This window comes from Primulina huaijiensis, chromosome 7 (assembly GCF_012295235.1).
Source record: "Primulina huaijiensis isolate GDHJ02 chromosome 7, ASM1229523v2, whole genome shotgun sequence".
Classification (NCBI taxonomy): domain Eukaryota; kingdom Viridiplantae; phylum Streptophyta; class Magnoliopsida; order Lamiales; family Gesneriaceae; genus Primulina; species Primulina huaijiensis.
In genome coordinates this window covers 14,110,818-14,117,518 of record NC_133312.1, presented here as the reverse complement: position 1 = coordinate 14,117,518, position 6,701 = coordinate 14,110,818, and the positions used below count along the sequence as shown (strand labels likewise).

General features: G+C 33.4%; 1 non-coding gene across 1 annotated transcript; it reads right to left on the bottom strand.

Annotated features, from left to right (window-relative positions):
- Nucleotides 1-5,504: 5,504 nt before the first annotated feature.
- LOC140981913 (small nucleolar RNA R71) lies at nt 5,505-5,613 on the bottom strand. The gene has a single exon (XR_012176186.1). It is a non-coding gene; the product is annotated as a small nucleolar RNA R71 (small nucleolar RNA).
- Nucleotides 5,614-6,701: the final 1,088 nt, after the last annotated feature.

The window sequence follows — 6,701 nt, the reverse complement described above, 5'->3', positions numbered from 1 at the left end:
TCAAGAATGGCCATCTAATCAAGTGAATCCTATTCAAGGATGGTCCTAATTTGTACAAAGGTGTGGTAGTCATACAACTTATCACACTGCTTCATCCTTTGGACCACAACCATCATCCTGGTCGCTTCCTTTCTGCTTTCACTTGTTGACAATTCAAACAACGAGATACAAATCCTTCTATGTCAGATCTCATTCTTTTCCACCAAAATTGTTTCTTCAAGTCATTGTACATCTTTTTACTTCCGGGGTGTACACTGAACTTACTACAATGACCATCACGTAGAATATGTATCCTCAACTCTGAAATGTTAGGAATTACAGTACGATCATTCACAAACAAAATACCCTCATTATTGACCTGAAATTCTGATTGATGTCCTGATCTGACAAATTCAATTGATTTATGAATGCTTTGATATAACCTTTGGGCCTCTCTAATTTTTACAAGCGACTCTGGCTCTGCCTGAATCATAAATACTCTTACAGGTTGAGTATCTACCACAAAACCCAAACCAGAAAGACAACTGTCTTCTACTAGATCAGATACACTGCTAGTGATCAAGAACATATTGCATACTTTTCTGCTCAAAGCATCTGCTGCTACATTAGACTTGCCTTAATAATATTTTATTTCGCAATCATGGTTTTTCAACAAGTCTAAGCAACGCCTTTGTCTCATGTTCAACTCAGCTTGTGAAAAGAGGTATTTCAAACTCTTATGATCAGTGAATATTTCAAATGTCTCCCCATACAAGTAGTGACGCCAAATCTTTAGGGCAAAAACCACTGCTGCTAGTTCCAAGTCATGCACTGGGTATCTAGACTCATGTAGCTTCAACTGTCGTGAAGCATAGGCAACCACACGGCCATTCTGCATTAATGCACAACCCAGTCCTCGATGTGAAGCATCAGTGTGCACTGTAAATCCTACTATACCTGATGGGATAGTCAGAAGTGGAGCACTAGTCAATCTCTGCTTAAGTTTAACAAAACTAGCCGCACATGCCTGCGACCAAATAAATGGTGCAAATAAATGGTGCATTATTTTGTGTCAGCTGGGTAATTGGCTTTGCAATATGTGAGAATCCTTCAATAAATCTGCGATAATATTCTGCCAAACCCATAAAACTACGTACCTCAGGAATTGATGTCGGTCTGGACCAATTGATGACCGTCTCATCTTTACTCGGATCGACCGATATATCAGCACTTGAAATCACATGTCCAAGGAAAACCACTCTATCCAACCAAAACTCGCATTTGGAAAATTTGGCATACAGCTTTTCTAAAATGACATCGACATTTTTTTTTCATAAACTCGAAAATACTAAATAAAATAACTTATCATACTAAACCATAATAATTTAACAATTCAAATCTCAAGTGCATAAAATAAATACTAAATCGTCAACTAACCAAAAATCCTACGTCGACCTTTAACAGATCATTTACCAAATAAAGCATAAAAATATCTCTAATAAATCATTAACATAAATCCTTCTAGGAGGCATCTCTGTATACGTCGTCCAAACCACGTAACCAACATGCATTTAACATTTTTCATGCATCACACAGCTATCATTTATATCATGTATCATAAAAGCATTTAAAAGAATTTTTGCATATAAAATATAAAGCAGTAAAAACTCACATAATTGAGGCGTGACTTCTTGAGCTTCTTGGAGTGACATTACACAACCCTTTAAGGAAACTTGGCTCTGATACCAACTGAAACGACCTCAACATTTTTTTTCATTAACTCGAAAATACTAAATAAAATAACTTATCATACTATAAACCATAATAATTTAACAATTCGAATCTCAACTGCATAAAATAAATCCTAAATCGTCAACTAACCAAAAATCCTGCGTCGACCTTTAACAGATCAATTACCAAATAAAACATAAAAATATCTCTAATAAATCATTAACATAAATCCTTTAAATCTTTTATTTAACAAGCTAGTGCGGAAAACGAAAGGGTCCCTTGAGAGTGTACTGCTGCACTCGATACACTCAAACGTCAGCGCCTCCTCAAATAATCAAATCCTGCATCATACAAACCTAGTGAGTCTAATGACTCAGAACGTTCTAAATATGAGTAGCAAATAATACATATACAATCACAAGGATTTAAAAATCATACTTTTATTTAAAACAACTTTTGAGCATAAATAAACTATTTAAAATCATTTTCATCATATATCGTAAAATCATTTAATTGTAAAGCTTTCAATCCTTTATCATTTTGGGTGAAGTTTGATCCTTGAAAGTGACTAATTTTTATCCTTTAGTCGAATGATCTGTCTTCAGCTCCACATGGCCCATGGGGGCGGACACTAGGCTCTGGCGTGGAAATACGATCGTCGAGGTCCCTCTAGGGCCTTGTCCCGTAAACGGGGTCCCTTTGAGGCCTTGGCCCTCACGATATCCCCACAAAATCATAATTTCACCATTCCTTCTTAAAACGGATCCCATCATATCATATATCATTTGTCATAGTCAATTTACATCCCTCAAAAAATTTTTCATTTTCTTTTAAAAACATGCAATATCATAACTTTCCAAAAATAACATTTTGACAGTAAAAATTGCACAACTTTACCATAAATTATAAAATATCATTTAACATGTGTTATGATACTTCGGGACGCTGCCAAGGTTTTATGCAATTCCCAAGTGAAAAATGACCGTTTTGCCCCTAGACGTAAAAATTCTCGATTTTATCTTTTTATTACTTTTAATGATATGAGCTTATCCCAAATAATTATTTAAGCTTAAATCTAATTTTTCATTATTTTGTTCAGCTTAATTCGAGGTTTTTCAATTAATTCTTTAATTAGCCATTCGTGAGGCGTTTAAATCCTGAATAAATTCAAAACTTAATATTTTCTTCCCAAATTTTAATCACAGACTTTTTATTACCTAAGATACCCTTTTGAGCCATGAACCACCCCCGTGGAACCATGGTTCCAATGTTTCTTATTAAATTCAAAATAATGACCCTTAGCTAAACACACCGAGCCATCTCCCTATTTACTCAAGCCACGCCCGAGCCACCTCAAGCCAAACCCGAGCCAACCCATCTAGGAACCCTACTGACCAACCTTGACCCAAGGAAAAGCCCCTAACTCACGCCCAAGCCCTGCACCGTGGACACCAGATCTGCGCACAAGATGCTTCTACACTTAAGACTCTTGATCGAACTAGGACTCTCCTAGCCACTTAACCAGCGATCACCTCGGACCATCACCAACCGTGGACCACGCCCAGACCCAACCAAGCCCAGCCTAGTCCCTTGAACCCATGCAGCGAGCCACATGAAGCAAGAATAAGCTTTGCGCACACGATACTTCTCCCTAGTCTCGGCCCTTAATCCCTCGAGCCACCACGAACCCTAGTGATAAACATAAAAATTGTACATTAAATAAATGTTTTATAATATAAATATATAGTTTTTGTTTTATTAAATGTTTAAATATTATATGTTTTATAATAAATAGTATAAAATATAAGTTGTGGTGTAATTACAAGTTTTTACTATTTTTTACAGGTTCGATAAAACAAGAATAAACTTGGCGTTGCAAATGGAATTAAGATGATTCTTGGACCTGTAGAAAGTTGATTATAATATCTACAATATTGTTGACAAGTATGAGATAAAAATCCTCTCACAATTGGGATAAAATTAAGCAACAAATAAAGTTACCAAAGGAGTGGCAGTTTTACCATGCTCTAGTATTTTGACCATATCTCTCAAATTACTTGGTCAAATGGTTGAAAAAAATACCACAACTAGACAACTCAATTATCCACATGTCTCTTTTTATGAGAAGAAGCAAATTCGGAGAAGAAGATTTTAAAAAGTGATGTGTAATATAATATAATATCTTGAAACACCAATGAAGACTTATGTGTAAAAAAATAATATTTTATTTGTGGTTGTCTCCCCAAATTTGGCTATAAATAGGGGTGCATTGTAATGTATTGAGATATCCCTCATTCTATGAACAAACCTTTGAGTTCATAATATTTCTCTCTATATTTTTCCTTTATTTCTTCATTTAAATACAATTAGCATGTTAATTTCATATTCAAAGTTTTACACTTTGAATAATGAATAGCTAACTTCCTAAAGTTGAGATGATAAGGTGAAACTCTTGGCATGATAATAAGGTTATTAAAAGGTAAGAATCTATGTTTTATATTATTTAATCATTATTTATTGTTTATGTTATATTTATTTCTTTAAGCATTTTTATACCCTACTTATAAGTGGGAGTTTTGATTTATTGTTGCTATATGTTACACTAAATTCTTGGAACCATTTAAATGTTAGTTTGGTTTTACCAACCATTTAACTTGGATTCCTTGATTTATTATATATGAATATATCATAGTATTAATTTATTGGTACCATTTAAATGTTTGTTTGGTTTTACCAACCATTTAAAGTGGGAACCTTGATTTAGTGTTTACAAATATATATAGCACAATAAATACTTGACCACATTTATAAGTTTTGGTATATATTATATACTTATAAGATAATAATTTATAACATAATATAAATATGATTATTTAATATTTTGGAACCATTTTATTAAGTGGATTTCAATATTGTTCGTTAATGTTAACTTTATTAAAATACCAAGAGTGGATCCTTTAATCTCAACTATTTAAATTAAAATATGAACAATTAAAATTTACTCATTAAAGATTTAAACAATTAAAATTAAAAAGAAACAAAAACAAAAACAAAACAAAAAGACATTGTAGTGGACTTGTAATTACCTTAGCTTCCCTGTGGATACGATATCGGACTCACCGAATTATACTACTTGTGGATAACCTGCTCTTGGGAGTGCAACAATCAAAGTGACAACAAGTTTTTTTGTGCGGTTGCCGCGGAAGTATAATTTAATTTCAAGTCTATTTAATTTTGTTTATAGTTTATTTTTCTTTATTTGAATTTTTATTGCTTTTGTGTGTTTTTATTCTTTTTCATTTGCATTTGCATGAGCATTTGGTCACGTACACTTAGTGGTCGACTCATTCGAAATAACCTTTTATTTTTACAAAATATGGCAGAAGAACCCATCCAAGAAAATGAAGATGAAATTCAATCTCAACATGATCATGATAGACGAAGAACACTTAGAGATCACATGAATCCTACACGTACTAGTGCACCTTCATGTCTAGTTTTTCCCCCTGATGCATCTCATTTCAATTTTAAGCCTGGTATTATCCAACTTTTACCCAACTTTCATGGTTTAGATTCTGAAAATCCATACATGCATTTACGAGAGTTTGAAGAAGTGTGCAACACATATAATGATCTAAATAGTAGCATGAACACCATTCGACTTAAGTTTTTTCCTTTTTCTTTAAAAGATAAAGCTAAAACTTGGCTACAAAATCTTAGATCGGGATCCATTCGATCATGGAATGAATTGCAACAACAATTTTTGAAAAAGTTTTTTCCATCTCATAGAACAAATTCTTTCAAAAGGCAAATCATCATTTTCACTCAAAAACAAGGAGAAACTTTTTATCAGTGTTGGGATAGATATAAAGAATTTCTTAATCTTTGTCCTCATCATGGTTTTGAAATTTGGAGAGTTGTTTCTCAATTTTATGAAGGCTTAACACCTAAAGATAGGCAAATAGTAGAATTTATATGTAATGGAACATTTGAAGATAAAGATTCAAATGAGGCAATTGAGTATCTTGATTCATTAGCTGAAAATGCTCAAAATTGGGACACTATAGGTACAATCGAACCATCAAACAAGATTCAATCTCCTACATCTGGTGGATGTATGTACACTCTCAAAGATGAACATGATCTTCAAGCTAGATTTACCTCTTTGGCAAGAAAAGTTGAGGCACTTGAATTGAAAAAGAATTGTCAATTAAAATCTGTTCAAGAAATTGCATGTCACATCTGTGATACAAGTGATCATTCTACAAAAGATTGTCCCACTTTGCCTTCTTTTAAAGAATGTCTCCATGAACAAGCCAATGTTTTAAACAATCTCAAAAGGCCAAATTTTGAACCATTTTCTCAAAGTTACAATCCAGGTTGGCGAAATCATCCAAATTTTAGTTGGAGGAATGATAATGCTGCACAATTTTCACAACCACATTTCCAAAATCAACAAAATTTTCAAAATTATGCACCTTATGTTCCTCCACCTAAAAGGAATTTGGAAGATATATTGAATTCTTTCATTGCAAAGCAAGAGTCTATCAATACTCAAACTGCTCAAACCATGACAGATTTGAAAGATACTCTTGCTAAATTTGCATCTGCACTTAATGTTCATGAAAAAGGTAAATTTCCTTCACAACCTCTGCCTAATCCCAAGGATCATCATTCACAAACTGGAACTTCTGGAACTCAACCGATGGATCAGGTAAAATCTGTTATTACCCTTCGAAGTGGTAAGGTTGTGGAAAAATCCATTCTTGAACCTTGTGAAGATGATGATAAATCAACTCCAAAGGGTAAGGAAGTGGAACCCATAACTTGCGAAGAGGAGGTTCAACAGACAGTGTCACCACCATTCCCTCATGCATTGAAAAATACAAAAAAATCAAATTTGAATTCTGATATATATGATATTTTTAAACAAGTAAAAGTTAATATTCCTTTATTAGATGCAATAAAACAGGTACCATCATATGCCAAAT